General features: G+C 40.3%; 1 long non-coding RNA gene across 1 annotated transcript in view; it reads right to left on the reverse strand.

The window, feature by feature from the left end:
* Window positions 1–22831, reverse strand: part of LOC100615671 (uncharacterized) — a 180845-nt gene extending 158014 nt beyond the window's left edge. Inside the window, exons 1-4 of the long non-coding RNA XR_002937795.3 lie at window positions 22335–22831; window positions 21414–21757; window positions 20391–20493; window positions 19771–19857 (exon numbers count right to left, since the gene is read on the reverse strand). This is a non-coding gene — a long non-coding RNA (uncharacterized LOC100615671). The remainder of the gene's footprint in view (window positions 1–19770; window positions 19858–20390; window positions 20494–21413; window positions 21758–22334) is intronic.
* Window positions 22832–23520: the final 689 nt, after the last annotated feature.

A 23520-nucleotide genomic window follows, 5' to 3' on the forward strand; every position in this document is an offset into this window, starting at 1 on the left:
AAACTAGACACTTGAAAATGCCTACGGTATGATTTGATTTATATGAAATCCAAAAAAAAAAAAAAAAAAACAAGCAAACTTGGCTACCTTTGGGGAGAGGGGAGGGGCTGGATATGGGGTGATATAGGGGCTCCCAGAGTGGTAGCAATGTTCTGTTTCTTTGACCTGGGTTGTGGTCAGTTTGTCATAATTTAATGACTTGTTCATTTAAGATTTGTCCACTTTTCTGTGTATTTGCTATAGTTCAAGTAAACGTTTAAAAATTAAAAAAAATAAAAATAAATAAAAACAAACAAATGAAGACATATATCAGTTCAATACCGAAACATCAATAACATGTCTGGCAAAAGGCAAGAACTATCAAAATGGGTAACAAAGCAAAATCTTCCCTTTGTCATTTTCAAGATACATGCCTATAACACAATGCACAAAATATAGTCAAAGATATTCATCATACAATATTCATATTAGCACAAAATTCATTTAGATCTAAATGTCCAATAAAAGAGGATTGTGAAAGTACTTTACAGTGTATTTCTACAACAGAGTATGATATAGCCAGTAAAACTCGTGTTCTCAAAGACTTAAGTAAAATGCTCCTGGTATCTCGGTAAACGAGATTCATTCAAAGTGAAACATATAACCTCAGCCCTGTTTGTATGTGCTTACACCTTCTAAAGTAATTTTTGTCTTCAGTTGCTCTCTTTTCCTTTCTCCCTTCTTTGTAGCTTCTGTCCTCCCATCCTTTTCATTGTCCTCCAAAGGAAATATCATTCTCAGCAGCCATGATTTCATGAGACAAGATTAGGAGAATGGGTAGAGAAAGACTGGAATGCAAAGGTAGTAAAACTTTAGATAAAATTCTTTCTTATTGGGTGTGGTTTCAGGTTCTCCTCTATTATGGAAATTCTAGATAATGAGCAAAGAAGAAAGCAAATTTAAAAGGAGACCAGATACTCATGGACATAAAGATGGCAGCAATAGAAACTGGGGACTACTAGATGGGGGATGGAGGGAGCTAGAGGGGAAAGAGTTGAAAAACTATTGAGTACCATGCCCAGTACCTGGATGGTGGAATTAGCTGCACTCCAAACCTCAGCATCATGCAATATACCCAAGTTACAAACCTTCACATGTACCTCCTGAATCTAAAATAAAATGTGAGGAAAAAAAGAAGGCCAGAGAAACTCTTCCTTACTATATTTAAAAGAAGCTTAAAATAGGGTAAGAAAGGGTTATGGGAGACTTATAAAGAGGTGAGGATATTTTGGGGTAGGTTGGAGAATCCAGAAGCTATTATATAGATTTTGGGTGTGGAAAGGTAGGAGAGTAATAGAAACAAAGGTTTAGGAAGTTTTACCATGGGTTATGAATTACATTCCACTTAACATTATTTGAAGACCAGAGGTAAAGCGTGTATTTGTCCTAATAATTATCTATGGCTAATTGAGTAGCGATTTTCTGAGTATCCATGAACACACGAAGTCCTAGATTATATTAAGAGCATAAAGTAAGACATTGAGGTCATCAAAAAAGCTTGTCATGAAAAAATCCAGCACTGGTTATTTCTCTACAGTGGAACTAGAATTAATTTATATTTTGTTCTTTATATTTTTCTCAATTTTTCCCAAGCTTTCGTATATAAGAAAGTGCATGACTTATATAGCCAGAAAAATGCACATATAATATATATGATTCAGAAAAAAAGTTCCAATAAACTTACTATTGTCTGTCCCTTCAATTGCTGCTGGAAGGATGTTTGATAGCGAAGCAGAAAAAGAAAGCATGGAGAAAGGGCTCTCTCAGTATATGGGGTGGGGATGGGAGAGGAACAGCCGTGGAACCCCTCCCACCATGGCCTTGGCCTTGTTCACAGGACAGCAGTTTGCCCTAAGTAGTTTTGTAGAAGGCATTAAAAAAATTGCATCAGGCTGGGCACAGTGGCTCACGCCTGTAATCCTAGCACTTTGGGAGGCCGAGGCAGGTGGATCACGAAGTGAGGAGTTTGAGACCAGCCTGGCCAAGATGGTGAAACCTTGTCTCTACTAAAAATACAAAAGTTAGCCGGGCGCGCTGGTGGGCGCCTGTAATCCCAGCTACTTAGGAGGCTGAGGTGGGAGAATCGCTTGAATCTGAGAGGCAGAGGTTGCAGTGAGCTGAGATCATGCCACTGCACTCTAGCTTGGGCAACAGAGCAAGACTCAGTCTCAAAATAATAATAATAATAATAATAATAATAATAATTGCATCAATAAAACAGCAACTTGCCATAGAAATAGTTATGACAGTCTGTTTTATATATAATCAAAAGATATGTACACAGAATTTGATGTGAATGATGTATCCACAGAGAGCCAGTAATTTAAGTGCACCCAGAGATGACTGCCTGCCCTGATTATACTCCTGCAGATGCTGCCAGGGGAGGAGCAGTGTGGTCTGGAAAAAGCATGGACTTGGGTTCTCTGAAGTTAGACAAGCCTAGATTTGAATATCAGTTTTGCCACTTACTGGCTATGTGACTTTAGTCAAGTTACTAATTGTTTTTGTGCCTCCGCTTCTCCAGCTGTAACATGGATTTAATTAAGTCCATATCACCTGGGTGCTAGGCACAATAATTGAGAAATGGGATTATATAATATACATTTAAGCACCTAGTGGAACTCTGAGAAGTAAGAGGTGCCCAATTAGCTTTATCCTTACTGCCATTCCCACTTATAGCTCCCACCCCCCACCACATCTCTTCTGCCCTGCCCCAAAGTTCTCAAAGCAAGGGGGGCTGGGTGGGGATAGGAGGGATTGGGGGCAGGGAAGGAGTCAGGGAGGGAAACTGACTGGAAAGATTATTTTATCATAAAATAATTTTCCTGCCAAGTTCCTCACTTACTCCTGGATTTATTTTTCCTTTTGTGCATAGATAAGGGTGTGTGTTGGTGTATTCCTGTCTGAATTTAGAGGCATTTCTTAAAAAGTCATCCAGCGTCATATTACATTAGTTCTTAAACCCCACATACAAGTAAGCATTCCAGAGTACTCATATGTCTTGGGATGTACCTTTTATCAAACAATCAAGAAATTATAATAAGCAACTCTGATATAATCTTTATGAAGTGCCAGGAACTTGTCTAAATTTTTTACCATACAAAGTAGGCGCCATGACAATCTTCATTTTATGCATGAGGAAATTGAGGCACAGAGAGGCTGAATAACCTGACCAAGATTATTCTTCAGGCCAATGTCAAGTCTGGATTTAAGCTCAGAGCAGAAGTCAAGAAAGTGCAGCTGGTGGGCCAAATACAGCTCATCAGATATTGTATAGAGAAGACTTCTGTAGCCAGCCTTCTCCTCCTCAAGGCCACCTCATCATCACTCCCTTTCTCTGTTACTAATCCTAGTGTTCGGTTTTTATAGCTCTCAGAACCCGATCCTATTTATGCACTGACTTGTGTATCATCGTGTATACATACATACATTGTATATTGTATGACTCGAGTTAAAAATAATTTCTACCTTTTTTTCTCTTTTCCCACACTACACTGATGTAAGTTTTTACTTTTTAAAATAAATATATATTAAATACAGTCCCTGACTCACAATGGTTTGACTTACAATTCTTTGACTTTACAATGGTACAAAAGTGATATGTATTTGGAAGAAACAGTACTTCAAGTACTCATACAGCTATTCTGTTTTTCACTTTCAATACAGCCTTGAAAAAATTGAGATATTCAAAGTTTATTATAAAATAGGCTTTATGTTAAATGATTTTCCCTAGCTATAAGCTAATAGAAGTATTCTGAGTACTCTTAAGGTAGGCTAGGCTAAGCTGTGATGTTCAATAGGTTAGGTGTATTCAGTGTATTTTTGACTTAAAATGATATTTTGAACTTCAAATTAATTTATCAAGACATAGCCCCATCATAAGTTAAAGAATGTCTATAGTTATACAATAAAATTCTCAATGTTTTCTTTTGGCCGTCCAAACCTAAAATATGTACAACCCATTTCTTTACAAAAGAAGTTTGCTGCTCCCTTATCTAGTGTATCTTAATCACTATAAATATTCCCTCTCATTACATGCAGTTTCAAGCACAATCTGCAACCCACAGCAATAAAATTATCAGTTATCAAGCAGGAAGGCATCATCATCATCATCCCTTCCACTGTACAGTCGGTTTGGGGTAACACAAGCAGCATTGTATGCAGGCATGGCCTGCCAATCAGTGACACAAACGCTCTGGGCTCTCAGGGGCTATCAGTAACTAGGATAGGTGCTGAGGCAAATACAGTGGTAGATGACACTACCTTCATCCTGAAGATTTACCATCAAAATATCCCAAAATAGTGCATTAAGAGCTATCCAAGTCTTTAGGTGAACTAAACCTTCAGCCAAAATATTCTCTAGTAGATTATCAAGCCACCTAGTGAGAGAGAGAAATCAGACAAACATAAATTTCTGTGTTTGGGGGGAAATTTGTCACTCACTCTGTGCCTCAATTTCCTCTTCCATACAATGGGGTTGGTGATGACATCTACCTCATGGAGTCATTGTAGGATTTGACTGGGACAATAGATGTCAAGTAGTTAGCACTTTAAGTAGTTGAGACATAAACTCTCAATAAATGTCTAGTATTACCGGTATTGCCCTAGAATTTCTTAGTGGTAGAACAAAGAAAGCCCTCTGTAGAAAGGCTTCAGCAGGGTTATAGTCACCCTGAAATTGCACTAAAATTTTATATTTAAGATGCATTTTTCTGGGGAGAGTTTCTGTAACTTACTTCAGATTCTCTGAGAAATCTGGAACTCAGAAATATTAAGTGCCACAACTCAAAATGATATGAACTAGGGGAGATACATGAAGGCTTTCGGGAGAAAGATGTGCACATCCCCAGACATGTCCCCTCTGATGCATCACAGAAACCTGTCAGTTGGTACTGATCTACCCTCCTCCTCCTCCTTCTCCTAAACACACACACACACACACACACACACACACACACACTTCATCCTACTCTCCAGCATTCAGGGAAGAAAACAGAGGCAAAGGTTGTGAGCTGCATCCTTGCAGTCAACTGCTCTTGGGACTTCTGTAGCCAGTCTTCCTCCCTCAGTGCCCCTCATCATCATTCCCATTCTCTGTCAACTGATCCTAGTGTTCTTTTTTATAGCTTTCAGAAACTGATGCTATTTATGCAGTTACTTGAGTATCATTGCCATCTACTATTTGAATATAGGCTCCATGAAGATAGGAACTTGGTCCGTCTTGCTCATGACTGAATTCTCTGTATTTGGCTCAATAGACATTTGATCAACAAGTAAAAGAGACCCCAAAAATCCCCAGAAAATTTCAATTCAGCTTGCACATGAACAATGAAAGGCAGCTTGAGAATCTTGACTCTACTATGAATGCCAAATAGCCTGCTTAACCAAGGTTGTCCAAATTCAGCTAAGGGATGCATCAGGATGGACACCATGAGTGTTTTGTGTGGAAACAGAGTGAGGGTTTGCCTATCATTAAGCAACTTGTGAGTAACGAGTGTATAACATCCAGGATGTTTTGACATTTGGGCTTCTTACATCTGACTGCTGCCACCTCGGGCCAGTACATAACTTAGGGGTAGGGTAGCTACGCTTATAGACCTGAAATTCTAGTATAATAATAAGACCAAATATCTGAATTAAGACAGTCATAAAAATAATCTTGGGTTTCTTTTATTTATTCATACATTCAACAAATATTCATGGAGCCTTGTTATGACTGGGCACTGGGAACTGAGCTGTGAACAAAACAGATAAATCCTTATACTTGGGATGTTTATATCCAAGTGGAGGACTAATGAGAAATCCTTCTCCTCCCCCAGTCCTATTCTCTAGCGCCCTTCAATATCTGATTTGATCAAATTTACCAAAAATACTTTTTGCACAAGGCCGCACACCCACATGCCCCTCATATATAGACAGTGCATCAAATGTGTTATGGTTGACAGTAGTTGTTCTCAACCAGGGGCCATGTTGCCTTCTCTCTAGAAGACATTTCTCAATGTCTGGAGACACTTTTAGTATCACAAGAAGGGGGATGTGCTAATGGCACCAGTGGGGAATGCTGCCAACCATTCTACAATGCACAGGACAGCTCCTCACAACAAAGAATTATCTGGTCCCAGATTACCTAAGTGCTGAGGTTGAGATGCCCTGGTCTACAGTCGACATCTAATAGCCAGATCCAAGCAGCAGTTATACTTTCCCTGATTTCCTTTAATATAATAATATCCAGCATTAAAGAGCCATTGTAGACATTGGGAGTTTTCCCACTGCTCAGAAGTTTTTAAACACCCTTCCCTCATCTAAGAAACCTTTCACATCCCCAAGGTGGAAACAAGAAACTCACTTTCCCATTCTCCTTTGTAATGCTCCACCTCAGCCACACCAAACACAGTGAGTGAGAGTATCACTGAAAAGTGAGAAGATGAGAGAGCTGATGCTGGGTAGAAACCATTTTTTGGCTAGAGATGGCAGTGATGGCTGGAAGTGGGATTTCTGACATCCTGAGCCCAGAATGTGAGCTGGGGTCTCTGTCCTCAATAGCATCGATGGAGTCTGTACTGGTGCATTCCCATTGTATAGTATGGATGTAATCCTTCTCCATAGAGCCTCCCAGTGTGACTCTCCAGCCATCTTGGAGACGTGAAGCACTAATATTCTTCAAAAAATTCTTTTTTCCCCTAAACCCACTTAATGGGTTCTGTTTGCATTTTTTCATAATAACAAGCAAAAAACTGTTCACAGTCGATAGGAAATCTAAGAAGGATGGACTCACAATTCACCTAGAACTCACTCACTGGCTTACACTAATCATCTTATTTTGGGGTAAAAACCACCTTGGCTACTAACACAGTAAAACACCCTAGTGTGCGCTGCCTGAAAAAGGTATTTCAAAGATAATGTCTTCATCAACAGCAAAAGAAGAAACCTTGTCCTCTGTCTTATCAAATAGCCAATGCCTTCATCCAGCCAGTTTTTCCCCAGCTGTAAATACAACCTATGTGAGTTTCTCTCTATTTTGCAAGCACAGGAAATAGGAATCATAAGCCACCTGTGCTCCTTTCACATCAAATTAAAAGGGAGAGAAAAAGATTGAAAGGAAGCGTGGGAAAACAAAACCTCCATAAAAATTTTAAAGTCAGACTGCCCTTGAGCCAGCTTGAACGTTGGTTTAAGTGGATTATGACGCCAGCTTTCGAGGACATGCTCTACCATGGGAATGGAGAGACGGTGCATGGAAGACGCACCACCTTCATCTTGTATTTGCCACTGTGGGAGAAGACTGACCTGTTAGCCTTTTCTGCTCACCAGTTCATCTTTTGCTGGGAGAGAGAATTCTGAGTGCAGAATTCTTCACATTATCCATGCAGAACTAGGAAAATTCCCCAAAGTTATGGGTCTGTATAGAGTTAGTGTCACAGTAAGAATCCCATTGCCCAAGCAATAGGGTCTAAAATCACGATCTTATTCAAAGTAACAGCGACCACTTACCTCATGCCTCATATGTGCCAGATACTTTTCTTACATTATTTTTAATCTCCATAGCAATTATTTAAGGTAGATAATATCTAGAGATGAGGAAACTGGGGCTCTAGGAGTATGCATGATTTGTCCAAGGTCTCACAGCAATATCTTAGTAGAGTCTGTCTAGAATCAAAGCCAATTTGTCTTTTTGCTCTATCATGATTCATCTCTACTTCACTCTAACTCTATCCTAAAAACCACCTTCCCCATCCACTATATAAATGAATGTTAGCACCACCCTTTCAGTAAAAGGATCTAGACATTCACCATCTCTCTACCATCCTAGCAGCAACTGCAATGCTTGGAAAATAGTTGAGGATTAGTAAGGGCTTGTCAAATGAGACACAGTTTCTTGTTCTGGCCCTGACACGAAACAGGTAATCAAGTAAACGTATATTTTATATATATTCACTTCACTTTCCTAGGCACTAATTTCCTTATCTATAAGACAAGGGTATTGGGCCAAAAGTCTAGTCTTAAAGGTTCCTTTCAAGTCATTTATTGAAAGTTTGTCTGATACTTAATTTTTTACTGAACTTTATATATTCCTTAAATACACACTCAAAGAAACATATACAGGTAAATACAGACCAGCTCTATCTAATGGTGTTAACTGTCACTCAGTATATAGAGACATCTTCTCTCAGAGAAATTGGTCACATGTTCTTTCTTTAGACAACTGCTTATCATGTCCTTTGACTAATCATAAGCCAACAGTAAGAAGTTAAGAGTGCCAAGAAAAGTAACTGTGTTAAGTTGCATTTGTATTTTTCCAAGTATTTACTCTCCCATTCTTTCATATCTATAAGAGGATTATCCATCCCCACCCACTGGCATGTGCGTACTGTGCCTCCATGAGGGGGGTATATCTGTTTTTCTTCACAATGAATTTATCACATTCCTTGCTTTGGCCAATAGAATGTGAGTGGGCATACGATGTGTGCATGTCTGAACAGAAGTCATGAAACAATTGCCTGGTTCTGATTTATCTCCTGCTATTTTTTTTCTTTGGCGTTAAATTGGTATGTGCGAGATAGAGGTTGATCTTTCAACTTTGACCTGGTATTGAGAAGGCACCTGAGGCAAAACCAGAGCTGATCTAGAGTTGACATACACAGTGGACATATAAAATGAATAAAAGATAAAACTTTTAGATTGTAAGCCACTGTAATTTGGAAGATGTTACTGCAGCATAACCTATCAAAGGCTGACTTATAAATAATATTTCAGATACCGTCAATTCTCACTGTTCACAGTAGTTATGTTTTATGAAGTTTCCATGGATACTGAGTTAGCGAACACTGAACTAATGTTCCTAGGTAAAATAGAAGATTAGGTTCCCGTGAGCTCTGGCCAAAACATTTTCATCATCCAAGCAATACATAATCTTGCTTTATGTGTGTTTCTATGTAAAGACACCTTATTCAATATATTTTGTTGATTCATTAAAATTAAACTCATGGCCAGCAGCATTATAGCTCATGCCTAAATGAGGCTTATCTAACATGTATATATTTTCCATAAGACATTTCACAGTCTTCTTGCACTCAAGAACACTACACAGCACTTCAGCACTATGCTGAAATGGGGCCGTTTTAAACAGAAAAATCACCACCAAAAAAATTAGCTGGGAGTGGTGGTGCACACCTGTAGTTCAAGCTACTTGGGAGACTGAGGCAGAAGAATCGTTTGAACCTAGGAGGCAGAGGTCGCAGTGAGACAAGATTGCACCACTGTACTTCAGCCTGGGCAACAGAGTGAGTCTCCATCTCAAGAAAGAAAACAAAACAAAAACAAAACAAAACAAATAAACAAAAAAACACTTCATCAAAAAGCATAAAAATGGGGAAAATGTGGAGCTAAGTAGATTGAAAGGGACACTTGTTACAATGTGAGAGCTGAAATGAGATAGCAGAGGCTCACCTTGTTTACCCTCAGCTAGGACCATGTGTGTCAACTGACTTAGATGTTTTGCCACCCACTCTAAGCATGTCCAAGAATCACTGTAAAAGCACCATGAGTATTGATTTGGGGATTTAAGTATGTTTTAGCAAGTAGGTGAGTTCACAAATATAGAATCCATGAATAATAAAGATCTACTCTACTTACATGTGCCACATCATTTAACCCTCATAACAATCCCAAAAGGTGAGTATTTTTATCACCATTGTAGAGAAAAGTAAGATTCTGACGGTGAAATAATGTGTCCAAAGGTATAACTAATTTGTGATAAAGCAAGAATTTAAAGGTTTTTAAAGTCTTCTAGGTTTGCATGGCTCCAAAATCACAATATGGCTCTTTTCTCTGCCCCATATTGTCTCCCAGTAGAAGGAAAGTTGACATGTGGCACCAAGACTCAACTTCTCTGCCTGGATTTCAGGGCCCTGCTTAATCTGATTGCTCATGGTATTTTCCATCTCCATTCAGTCCATGCTCAACAACACCCTCCTCTTCAGTGAAGAGATTCTTTCCTCCCATTGTGCTCAGCCTCCATTTTTAGTTCTACTTTGACACGGAATATGCTCTTCTGTCACGCATCTGGTCCACATTCTGAAGGCTGGTTGGAGAAGCTTGGAGATTATTTGGTCCAATCTTGATGCTTCCAGCTCAGACCCAGAGAGGGTCAGTGATTTTCCCAATGTTAGTGAGAGTCTGAGTAAGGACTTGAACACGGATTTGCTGACCTTGGGGCAATTATCCCTGGGATTGTTTCACTTTTCCTCCCACCCCAAAAGCAATTACCTTTAACCTTAGAGCAAACAAATGAGGCAGAGGAGGGGCGGGAGTGGCAAAAGCAAATCATTACCACTCAGAGGTGTTTACAAATGATTTCAAAGGGTTTTTAGGAAGGAGACAGAGCTGATGACTTTGTCAGTCAAACGGCCTCCTGTTCTAAAAGAAGCCAACAAACCATTGAAGAATAATAGCAGAGACCTTCTGGTCTTTGAATTCATACAGCACCTTTCACCTCTGAAGCTCAAGGCTCCTTCCAGACGTTATCTCATTCTTCTTCCCAGATCACTAGTAGAGAGTAGTTGCAAGTATTGTACCCATTTTGCTGATAGAAACATTAAGCCTCAAACGCAGTAAGAGATTTGATCAGAATCAGAAAAATCAACAACCTTATTCTGCAGAACCAGGGTTAAAGCTGAGAACTAGAATCAAAACTTAGCCCTTTCAAATCTCGTCCTAAGCCATAGAAGGAATTGTCTAGAAATGAGACTGAAACAAGGGGGAAAAGAGGACTGGCATTTGTTGAAGATGTGTTGTGTCAAATGTCTCATATTAAAGATATCACGGGTCCTTGGTATCCATCCTGTGAAGTAGAAATTGTTATCCTCACTTTATAGACAGAGAAAAGATTTGACCACAGATATTCATAACATCAAAGCCAGCATCATTGATAAAACTGCAGAAAGTGCCTGGTATTTGCAGAAGACTATGCTAGGCCCAATGAGCGTACAGTGAAGCACAAGATGAAGACGTAGCAAGAACTTATTGTGCACCAGGCATCAGAGATCCGAAGATAACTAAGACATGCCCTCCAGGAGTCAACACTCTATTTGAACAGAGAAGAGGAGCATGTGGAGCATATAGAGAATAATCCAGAACCCACTCTCTTGTTGAGTACTTTCCACGTGCCAGGCACTGTGCTCTTCATGCTAGAGATTCAACAGGGAACAAAAACACAGTTCTTGCCTTCGTGTAGCTCACTATGCTTGATTGTCAATGTATTCCAAGGGATGCTGCATACCCAAAGATTCGGGGCAGGCACAGGAGAAAAGGGAGGACTTTGACTTTGTGTGCTTTATCTTAAAACTCATGCAAATTTAACATCCTACTCTATAATATATGGAGGTTCATTTTAACATTACTATATATTTCCTAATAATCAAGTTAAATTGTTTGCCTTTTTTTTCTTTACCAACCTTTCCAAAACAGTTGAGACTTCAGGGTACCATTCACGTTGACTCTGGAGCATAAACGAACTCCTAACAAACTAGACCTATACCATCAGGATGCACAAGCCTGATTTAAAAGTGCTGGCAAATAGGCACAGTCCAATTCTGTCGACACCACTTTGATTCAATATCGTTAGTGTCTACTATGTGCTATTATGCACAGTGTTCAGTGCTGGGGGAAACAAAACAAAACAAAACAAAACAAAAACAACCAAAACCAAAAACTGGGATAATGGAGAAGAAAACTTCAAATTATTTCTATTCAATGAAGTTAGAGCTATGGCCAAAATAGCTAGAGGGGCCAAGAGGGGCCACCCAAACCAGATTAATAAGCTCCAGGTTCCTCTCATATTTGCACATTAAAAGCACACAATAATTGTTTTTGGCTGATAGAGTCACATCAGTTTTGTCTTAATCTTACAAAATATGTGTTCCTTATAAAGCACATAATCACACCCAGCCTTGCAGCTCCACGTGGGGGGCACAAACAGGGTAGGGCTGCTTTCTGGACCCAGGAGTCTAATTAACTCTCTCATCAAGTCAGTCCAGTTGGGCCTCCAGCCTCCTACCCCACCCCCACCTTGGATGTGCCCTTTGGCAGCATTTACAGGAGTGGTCTCCCTCTCATTCCCCAAGCAAAGAAAGTTTCTCACATGGTGATCTATGAATGTGTCTGCTCATGACTTCTCTGGAAGTTAATTCTATTACCTTGTGGGTTGGATTGACAACTGCCAAAGGATTTCCTCATGCCTCTGGGACATGGACCTCCTGGCAGTGACTCTTTCTACACTGCTGCAACCTGACAAATTTAAAAATGAATCATTGGCCAGACGCAGTGGCTCATGCCTGTAATCCCAGCACTTTGGGAGGCCGAGGTGGGCAGATCACGAGGTCAAGAGATCAAGATAATCCTGGCTAACATGGTGAAACCCCATCTCTACTAAAAATATAAAAAATTAGCCGGGTGTGGTGGCAGGCGCCTGTAGTCCCAGCTACTCGGGAGGCTGAGGCAGGAGAATGGCATGAACCCGGAAGGTGGGGCTTGCAGTGAGCCGAGATCATGCCACTGCACTGCAGCCTGGGCAACAGAGCAAGACTCCATCTCAAAAAAAAAAAAGTGCATCATTACATTCTATCTACATCCAAATCCTTTATTTTTCCCTCCTAGTTATGAACTAGCCCAGAAGCCTCAGACTTACTGCACTTTCTATTGTCAGTATATTCAGATTAAACTAACATTTACTGAGAACCCACTGTGTGTCTCTCATGTTTATAAATGTTATTTAATCATATGTCCTGATTAGCCCTGGGAATTAAATAAGTGTTACCATTTTCAAGATGGGTTCTCTGAAGCTTAAAAAAATAAGTTACTAAGCCAAGTCTCCAAATTCCAGTTCTACTACTTTTCCCTCTCAACAGTGTTGCCTAAACCTTTGGATGGATAGATGGATGGATGGATGGAGAAAGAGACAAAGAAAGAAAGAGAAAAGAGAAAGGCATATATATATATTTTTCTTCATTCTGGGGGCCCACCCTGAAACTACTGAATCACAGTCTCTAGAGGTTCTCAGGCAACTAGCCCAGCTGTTTTTGCCAACTGGAATTTATGAGCCACCGCAAGAGACCACATGCAGCTTCATCTAAAACAAATTATTTTTAAGCACGCAGACTGAGCAGTGATATGAGGAGTGCACAGGAGTGCCTACGCCTACTCCTGGTCTCCATGAGTCTCCTTTGCAAAGTCAGGTATTACAAGATTCTAGAACACATATTGCCTGCCACTGATAATTTAGTTGTTCAGCAAACATTCATTTGCTGAGTTGCATGCCAGACACTTTACTAGATGATGGGACAACTAAAGGGAAATGAACAGTTCTGTCTCTATGTAAAAATAATAATGATGATGATGATGAGATGGGACTTCAATTGAGGAAGTGCCATTGGGGAGGTATGTAAAACGTGCTATGGAAAAAAAGCAACAGGAACCCCTTGATAGAAAAAAAAAATGCTGGTGGGGGTAGGGATTTCTGCCTGTGTTCTTCAGAATGGGGTATGGGAAAATCTGGGAGGAAAAGAAATTTAAGTAAGAGCAGAGACTGCAAAATTTGTTGTGTTGACTTTTCCTCATGCTGCTTCCCTTGGCATGGGAAGTCATTAGCTGGATAGGAGAGACTTCACAAGAACTGCAATGAATCAAGATGTGCTGGTTTTGTTTTGACACATGGAATTCTTAGGGATTTGATGTTTTTTTTTCCCAGTCTTCTCCATCAAAGTTGTTTTCAACCAGTCCTGATTGGACCGATTGACTCATCCTCAGATATCATAGTTTTCCCACTACAAAAGCATGGAACTGATGCCAATAAACCCACTCCTTATTCCCAGAGGGCTAGGGTGAGTCCTTGCAGAGGGGAATCGCTAGGGATGGCACCTGGCAGAAATGGACCATCTGTCTTTCCTCCACAATTATGGTCCCTGCCATTGTGAAGGAAACATTTACCTCCTCCTCACCCTCAGGCCCCCTTTTCCTGCACTTAGGGTCTCATTGCCCCTCCCCACCCTCCGACAAGTAGCTGGTGCTTTCTCCTTGACCCCTGACTCACTGTGGGGAGAACTCTGCCTCAAGAAACATCTTTTCATCTCCCTCTCTAGCTCCAACTGTCCCTTTGCCTCCATGGGGAGCTCCTTGCTCTCTCCTTCGATATTTCTCTGAGGGCTCACCCAGACCACTCCACTCCACCTGCCACCAGTGGTCTGAGACTGAACTATAAATCTGGCCATCCTCCTCTCCTGTTTGGTATCTTCCATCCCCTTCCCATGTCTGGCACATGATGATGACCTCAACCCCCAGGTGACTCTTGGACCACATACCATCCATGCCTTTCCCGTTGAGCTACTGTGGAAAGCCCATGCTTGCTTCTAAGTGCTCCATGGTTTGGTTTGGTTTGGTTTTCTGTCATGTCATTCTGTCTGCCTGGGACAGGATTTCTCCCTATCAACACTGAGAGATCTCCTGCTGACCCTGTGCTCAATGATTGTGTCTGCCTTGTCCCTAGCATCCAGATCAACACCTAGCAAATAAACAAGTGCTCAAGAATGTATGTTAAATGAGTGAATAAGCTAGTTAGCAAGAGAGTGAAAGAGAATGAATGAATCCTTGGAGAGCGCAGGCCTTCACTGTGAGGCCTCTAGAAGCCTAAGTGAATGACATACTCCTTCCCCTGGGCTAACAGCATGTGAAATATCCCTCTGCTGTAACCCTTATCACTCTTACGATGTGGAACCTCAGGCTCCCTTCTTGGGCACATAGTCTGTATCACATTTTGTATCAGCAGCACATAATAGCCATGCAATACATAATCAACAATTTAGTTTTACGAATCCATTTGACCATCCACATTCCCCACATCTCCTCACCTCTTTCTACAGCATTTTCTGACTCCTCACTTTTCATTCTATCTCTCTTACCTTCAGAAAATTCCAGACCTGGCTCCTTTACCCTAGTAGTACTGCCTGAAATGCCCTCTCCTGCATCCTTTCCTATGTGTATTTAAAACCTAAACTCCTCACAGCTAACAAAAGACCATCCTCCCAAGCCTCCCAGGCTTTCAAGAACATTCCTCCTGTGGCTCCCAAGTCACACACATGTCTCTTTGACAATAATAATAAAAACAATCATTTTTCAGTACCAGAATGAATCTCAAGTGCTTTATGTATTAATAAATTCAGACATATCTCTTTTTATTGTACTTCTCTTTACTGTGCTTTGCAGAGATATTGCATTTTTTTTTACAAACTGAAGATTTGTGGCAACCCTGCATCTAGGAAATCTATCAGTGCCAATTTTCCAACAGCGTAAGCTTATTTCATTTCACTGTGTCCCATTTTGTTAATTCTTTGGTAAGTTCAAGTTTATTGTTATTATTCTATCTGTTATGGTGATCTGTGATCAGTGATCTTTGATATTACTATTGTAATTGTTTTGGGGTGCCACACACTGCACCCATATCAGACAGTAAACTGGTAAATGTGTGTGTTCTGACTGCTCCACTCCAACCAGCCATGTCCCCCATCTCTCCCCCTCTCCCCTGGCCTTTCTATTCCTTGAGTCAGAAAAAAATATTGAAATTACGTGAATTAATAATCTTACAATGAACTCTAAGTATTCACGTAAAAGAAAGGGTCACAAGTCTTTCATTGTAAATAAAATACTAGAAATGATTCAGTGAGCCGAGATCACACCACTGCACTCCAGCCTGGATGACAGAGTAAGACTCTGTCTAAAAAAAAAAAAAAAAAAAAAAAAAAAAAACTAGAAATGATTAAGCTTAGTGAGTATGGCATGTCAAAAGCTCAGCCTCTTGTGCCAAACAGCCAAGTTGTGAATGCAAAGGCAAAGTTCTTAAAGGAAACTAAAAGTGCTATTCCCACGAACGCATTAATGATAAGAAGCAAAACAATCTTTTTGTGATATGGATAAAGTTTTAGTAGTCTGGATAGATCAAACTAGCCACAACATTCCCTTAAGTCAAAGGCTAATTCAGAGCAAGCCCCTAACTCTATTCAATTCTGTGAAGTTTGAGAAAGATGAGGAAGCTGCAGAAAATGAGTTTGAAGCTAGCAGAGGCTGGTTCATGAAGTTTAAGGAAAGAAGCCATCACCATAACATAAAAGTGAAAGGTGAAGTAGCAAGTGCTGATGGAGAGGCTGCAGTAAGTTAACCAGAAGATCTAGTTAAGATAAGTTATCCAGAAGATCTAGTTAAGATAATTGATAAAAGTAGCTACACTAAGCAACAGAATTTCATTTTAGACCAAGCAGCCTTATATTGCAAGAAGATGCCATCTAGGACTTTCGTAGCTACAGAGGAGAAGTCAATGCCTGGCTTTAAAGCTTCACCAGACAGGGTAACTCTCTTGTTAGGAGCCAATGCAGATGGAGACTTTAGGTTAAAGTCAATGCTCATTTACCATTCTTTTTTTTTTTTTCTTTTTATTATTATACTTTAAGTTTTAGGGTACAAGTGCACAACGTGCAGGTTAGTTACATATGTGTCTATGTGCCATGTTGGTGTGCTGCACCCATTAACTCATCATTTAACATTAGGTATATCTCCTAATGCTATCCCTCCCCCCTCCCCACCCCACAACAGGCCCCGGTGTGTGATGTTCCCCTTCCTGTGTCCATGTGTTCTCATTGTTCGATTCCCACCTATGAGTGAGAACATGTGGTGTTTGGTTTCTTTGGCCTTGCAATAGTTTGCTGAGAATGATGATTTCCAGCTTCATCCATGTCCCTACAAAGGACATGAACTCATCATTTTTTATGGCTGCATGGTATTCCATGGTATATATGTGCCATATTTTCTTAATCCAGTGTATCATTGATGGACATTTGGGTTGGTTCCAAGTCTTTGCTATTGTGAATAGTGCTGCAATAAACATACGTGTGCATGTGTCTTTATAGCGCATGATTTATAATCCTTTGGGTATATACCCAGTAATGGGATTGCTGGGTCAAATGGTATTTCTAGTTCTAGATCATTTACCATTCTTAAATTCTTAGGGCCCTTTAGAATCATGCTAAATCTACTCTGTATGTGTTCCGTAAATAGAACAACAAAGCCTAGGTGACAGCACATCTGATTACAGAATGGTTTGCTGAATATTTTAAGTCCATGCTTGAGACCTGCTGCTGAAAATCAAAGATTCCTTTCAATATAGCTACCCAAGAGTCTTGATAATGCTTTTAGTTATCCAAGAGTTTTGATGAAGATGTGCAAGGAGATTAATGTTATTTTGTGCCTGTGAACACAGCATTCCTGCCATAGCCCATGGATTGAGAAATAATTTGACTTTCAAACCTCATAATTTAAGAAATACAGGTTATAAGGCTACAGTTGCCATAGATAGTGAGTCTTCTGATGAATCTGAGCAAATTAAATTGAAAACTTTCTGGAAAGAATTCAGCATTTTAGAGGTCATTAAGACTATTTGTGATGCATGGGAAGAAGTCAAAATATCAGCATTAATAGGAGTTTAAAAGAAGTGGATTCTAACCCTCATGGATGACTTTGAAAGCTTTAGTGGAGGCAAGAACTGTGGATGTGGTAGAAACAGCAAGATAACCAGAATTAGAAGTGGAGCGTGAAGATGTGACAGAATTGTTACAATCTCGTGATAAAACTTCAGTGGATGAGAAGTTGCTTCTTATGAGCAAAAAAACAAAAAAAAAAAACAAAAAAAAATAGTTTCTTGAGATGGGATCCACTCCCAGTGAAGATGCTGTGAGCACTGTTGAAATGACAACAAAAGATTCACTACAATCAACTTAGTTGATAAAACAGCAGTAGGGCTTGAGAAGATTGACTTCAATTATGAAAGATCTACAATACTATGGGTAAAGTGCTGTTAAACAGCATTGTAAGCTACAAAGAAATCTTTCGTAAAAAGAAGAGTCAATCAATGCACTAAATTTCATTCTTGTCTTATTTTAGGAAATTGTAATAGCTACCCAACCCTCAGCAACCACCACCCTGATCACTCAGCAGCCATCAACATTGAGACAAGACCCTCCACCAGCAAAAACAGATTATGATTTGCTGAAGGCCCAGGTTTATTATTTAGCAATAAAGTTTTTTTGTTTGTTTGTTTGTTTTTGAGATGGAGTCTCGCTCTGTTGCCCAGGCTGGAATGCAGTGGCATGATCTCGGCTCACTGTCACCTCTGCTTCCCATGTTCAAGTGATTCTCCTGTCTCAGCCTCCCTAGTAGCTGGAACTACAGGCGCCCACCACCACAACTGGCTAATTTTTGTATTTTTAGTAGAGACAAAGTTTCACCATATTGGCCAGGCTAGAACTCCTGACTTCTGGTGATCCTCCTGCCTCAGTCTTCCAAAATGCTGGGATTACAGGGATGAGCCACCATGCCCAGCCAGCAATAAAATATTTTTTAATTAGGATGTGTACATTTAAGAATGGGCATGGTGGCTCACACCTGTAATCCCGGCACTTTGGGAGGCCGAGACGGGAGGATCACTTGAGGTCAGGAGTTTGAGATCAGCCTGACCAACATGGTGAAACCCTGCTTCTACTAAAAAAAAAAAAAAAAAGTTTCTAAAAATTAGCTGAGTGTGGTGGCATGCACCTCTGTAATCTCAGCTACTTGGGAGGCCAAGGCAGGAGAATCACTTGAACCTGGAAGGTGGAGGTTGCAGTGAGCCGAGATCGCATCACTGCACTCCAGCCTGTGTGACAGACTGAGACTCAGTCTCAAAAAAATTAAAAAAATAAAATAAGATGTGTACATGCTTTAGACATAATACTATTTCACACACAGTAGACTACAGCAGTGTAAACATAACTTTTATATGCACTGGAAAATCAAAAACTTCACGTGACTTGCTTTATGGCAATATTTGCTTTATTGCAGTGGTCTGTAACCAAACCCACAATATCTCAAGTTATGCTTGTATATACATTTTTATAATCTCCTATACATAATATGGAAGGATAAGAAATTGAGGCACAAACAGGTTAAATATCTGTCTTAAAGCTGGGCAACTGGTAAATGATAGAGCTAGTATTTAAACTTGGCCATTATTCATTCATTTATTCACCGATTCATTTATTCATTAAACAAATAGTTATGGAGTGCCCATGAGGCATTATTTCCAGACTTCAACACTTTGTGGTATTATTCACTTGGCAAACTAAACTATTCTGTTGCTTAGACAAAGTGAAGGCAGACAAAGGAGGAAAACCAGAAGGGATTATAGGCTCTGAATCAAAGAAAGGCAGAAAAATGGAAGAGTGAGAGACAAGTTTCAGTTTCAGGTGAGATACCTGAAAGGGGAAAAATTCCTAGGGAATAGCTTTCCTCCTCCAGGGCTCCAGGTTGAATGAATTCCCTGAACTCAGGAACAAGCGTCAAGACTTGTTTTATTGGTATTTACAAAAATAGGTTTTAAAGGATCAGTGATTTGCAGATTCCAGTTGGATGTGTCACACACACACATCTCTCATTCATCATGTCTAAGAGAGGGGAGAAGGAAAGACACAGTTTTGAAAGCCTAGATATTTTGAAAGGGGTGTTTTGGGATTTCAGTGATTTCTTTTTCCAGCAGCAACTGTATCTTGGACTGTGGTGTATCTCTCTTTCCCATCTCCCAGGCAGGTCAGTTAACCCTTTTGGGCTGTGTTCAATCAGGGTTAGTGCGTAATAAAGATCCTCTGCATTTAGAATTACCTTTTTTTATCTCTAAACCCTCTTCAAGAGGCTGCAAACTCTTCAAAGACAGAAGCTGCTGTATGGATTTTTCACCTGCTTCAGTGCCTAGAGAGGAACAAGGGAGAGAAGGGGAGAGAAAAAGGAGGAAGGAAGAAACAGGCGCAAGGGATATCTACTTGGTACTTCACAAGGTAGTGTTAATGAAATACACTTAAATCAAGAGTTCTGGGTTCAAGTTCCAGTCCTGACGGTGCCTATACATCCTTGGGTCATCACTCAGACTCTCAGAGCCTCAATTTCTTACTCTGAGAAATGGAAATAATAATGCCTACTTCACCAGATCATTAGGAGAATTAAATAAGGTAATGTATTGGGTAACATTTTGTAATTGTGTGCTACTGTGTAAGTTAAAATTGTATGAAGGTTTAATAAAAGGAATTGTTCTTTAAGACTTCAAGGAGTTTCTGTCAGAAGTTGAAACTAGAGGATTTACCAGGATGTTTCTGGCTCTATAGGGGTCATGTCCCTTTCCAAGATGCCTCAGTTGACCAGTAAACACTTTCTTTTCAAGGCTTAATATTAAAATAGTATCAAATTCTGATCTAATCTGGATCAGAAGAGAAAATACTCCAACCTACCATTGTCAACCGCAACACTGGTTGTGTTTAATGGTGATGGAATTCTGTCACTTCCACCAACACTTTTTGAGCATTCGCTGGATGCAGGGCATTCTGGTGTATACTGATAAGAAACAACAACCAAAGATAATTAAGATTGACCTCACCCTCCGAGATGTTTACAGTCTACTTTGCTTCCCTAAGCTTCAGTTTTTCCCTCTGCCAAAACAGAAGCTCGGAAGAGATGTCTCCAAGACACTTTCTACCATGACCTTTTGAATTTCATAACTTTCTAATTCCAGAATTCAAAGAGTGACTGTTTTACCTCCCACTGAATGATTCTTCTGAGAAAAAAGCTCTCTGCTAGCTAAGCTAGCCAAGACACTACACCTGAAGATAATACCTAAACTTCTGTTTGTGTCCCAGGAATCCCAAATTGATGTCACACCAAAACAATGTCATTTATACAATTCATTATATAAGTCACTCAATACATTTGCTTAGTTGATTTTCATTAAAATCCTGCAGGGAGCATTATTACACTCATTTTTCAAAAGAGATAACTGAGTCGTAAAAGGATTAAATTATTTGCCCAGGTCACACGGAAAGAAATTAACGTGGCCACGGCATAAAACCAGATTTTCTGTTTTTAAACATATTTTTTTCGCTGACCTCCACCCTGTAAGAGGTTTTATTACCAAGCGATTGAGAAGCACAGGCTCGGGGACACTGAATTTGACCAAAGAAGCCAATAGAACTATTCCAAAAACCTATGGTTCCCCCTAAAGCATTAGAAAGACTCAGAACGGGTTAAGTTCTCCCTGGCTCATTCCCAACAGACACTAAATTCACCTGTACTTGCTCTGAAATAAATCAGTGTCCCTTTCTGCTGCTGCTGTTGTCTGGAAATAATGCAAATGCAATGGGCCTTTACTGACATTGTGCTTCCCTGGAAGGATACACATAATAAATTATCCCTTAATACTGTTAAAGAGACATTTTCCTCTTACTCAGGAGCTTTTGGGGTTGGACTGGGCTACTCACCCAGCAAGGAGGAGGACATGTGTCTTGTCACTGGCCCGGTTATTCATGTGGCCTCTCATTGCTCCTTGGCTCACTGCATTGCAAGATTCAAGGATGCACTTCCAGGCCTCCACATCAAGTCATAGGACTTGCCGGTAACCTAGATTGGTTTTCTCATTTGTAATTTGAATTTATTTTATGTTATGCATTTGTATGTTTATTTATTCGGATGCTCAGAAGCTGAAGATAACTAGTGCTCCTGGTCCATGCCATTCATCAATTGGAAGAATGCCAAGCTGTTTCCGCTGAGGACAGAAGGCATTGGTCTCCCCTGCAGGAAGCCACTGCTGCTCCTTAATTGTTTGCTAGAGGAAGAATCAAGGGTAAAATTTAAAGTAAATGGCTGGCCGAGTTGCACTAATTCATCAAAGCATGTTTCAAGTCAGTAGTCAGAGCATGCATCAGCCCCCGGCGCCACCAGCTTCTATGAGAGTGGAAAAGCCAGCAGACCTCCGAGCAGATGAAATCATTAGGAGGCATTCAGCAGGGCTTGAAAAGCAAAGAGAGAGGAGGTGGGGATTTCTGTGCATGCTCCCTTTGCCACATGGGAAACACCAGCTGTCTGTGACCTAGTTATCCAAGAAAGGAAACACGGAAGAGAACCCACAAAACTGTTTGCTACATGAGAACCCCATTCTCCAAAGACATGCTGGATGTTGAGAAAACAATTAGCATCTTCTAGTTTGACTCTATTTTTTTTTTTTTTTTTTTTTTTTTTTTTTGCTTAGAGATTTTTCGTAGCAATAAAGACAAGCCCTATTACAGTAGCCTAAGAAAATGGAATTTTTAGGGATAGCCCATGGATAGGAAGTAAAAATCTTGGTTCATGAAAGATGGGAAGTAGGAACTGGAATGTTTTTGGAAAATCTATCAGCATCTCACCTCTTTCTCTTGCTCTCTTTCTCACATTACATGGCCCTTTATTTGTGCAACAATTCATTTTCCTACTTCTCTATGAAGGTCTCTCTTCTTGCTTTTAAGCATGAAGCCACTCATTCATTCAGTAAATATGTATTTAATGCTAACAGGTGCTGGCACTGCCCAAGATGCCAGGGCTACAGCAATTAACAAAACAGACAAAATCCCTGCCCTCGTGAAATGTACACTGTGGTGAGGCAGGCAGAAACTGAACAAGATAAATAAGTAAAAGATACAGTGTGCAAGAGGGCAGTGAGTGCTTGGAAGAAAAGATCAAGGGAGGAGAAGTGAAATGCTGGCAAAGTAGTTGAAATCTTAAATAAAATGGTCATGGGAGACCCCACTGAGAAAGTCATTTCTGAGTGAAACCTGAAGGAAGTAAGAAGTTAGCATTGCAATTGTCTGGGGCAGAGCATGCTGAGGAGAGGGAATAGCAGGTGCAAAGGGCCTGGGGTGGTTCAAGGAGTCAGCAGAGAGGCCATTGAGAAAGGAGGTTAAGCAAGTGAGGGGGATTAGTTAGAGGTGAAGTCATAGACCTAGGGGCACAGATCACAAAGGGTTTTCTAGGTCATAGTGAGGACTTTGGCTTTTACTCTGAGTGAGATCAGAAGATCCCAAAAGGCCACCACAAGATGATATACACATGGTCCACCTAATCCAGTAGTCAGTCCTTATTGCTAACTTGCACACAGTCAAGCTCCCTTAATCTCCAAAAGAGGAGATCCAAGCAACGATACTTCATGAGCAGTCGGCTTCGAGAGTCATCCTGAGTTTTCAAGGCTAACACAAATATCAGTCTAACTACGCAGTCCACCTGTGTAAATATTTGGGGAATAGTGGATGGTTAAGGAAGAGACCTAGTATGAGATAAAGTGTCCAGGCCCTGCACACATTTGGGTCTCACAGAATTAACTGGCAAATGCTAGTAAGAGTATCAGGACCTTAGGAAATAGAGATTCCTTTAGAAAACTCTAATTCCCAGAAAGATTTTCACATAAGACCTTCACACAAAGACAAAATTAGAATGTGTGTTCTCTCACCATCTCCTTCTCCAGAGAGTCCTTAGATGTGGCAGAAGGACCCACAAGAGTTGTCAGAGGCAGTTGTGAGGGGTTGCCAGTCATGTTAGTATTAATAGATATCATGAGAA

This window comes from Pan troglodytes, chromosome 7 (assembly GCF_028858775.2).
Source record: "Pan troglodytes isolate AG18354 chromosome 7, NHGRI_mPanTro3-v2.0_pri, whole genome shotgun sequence".
Lineage (NCBI taxonomy): Eukaryota > Metazoa > Chordata > Mammalia > Primates > Hominidae > Pan > Pan troglodytes.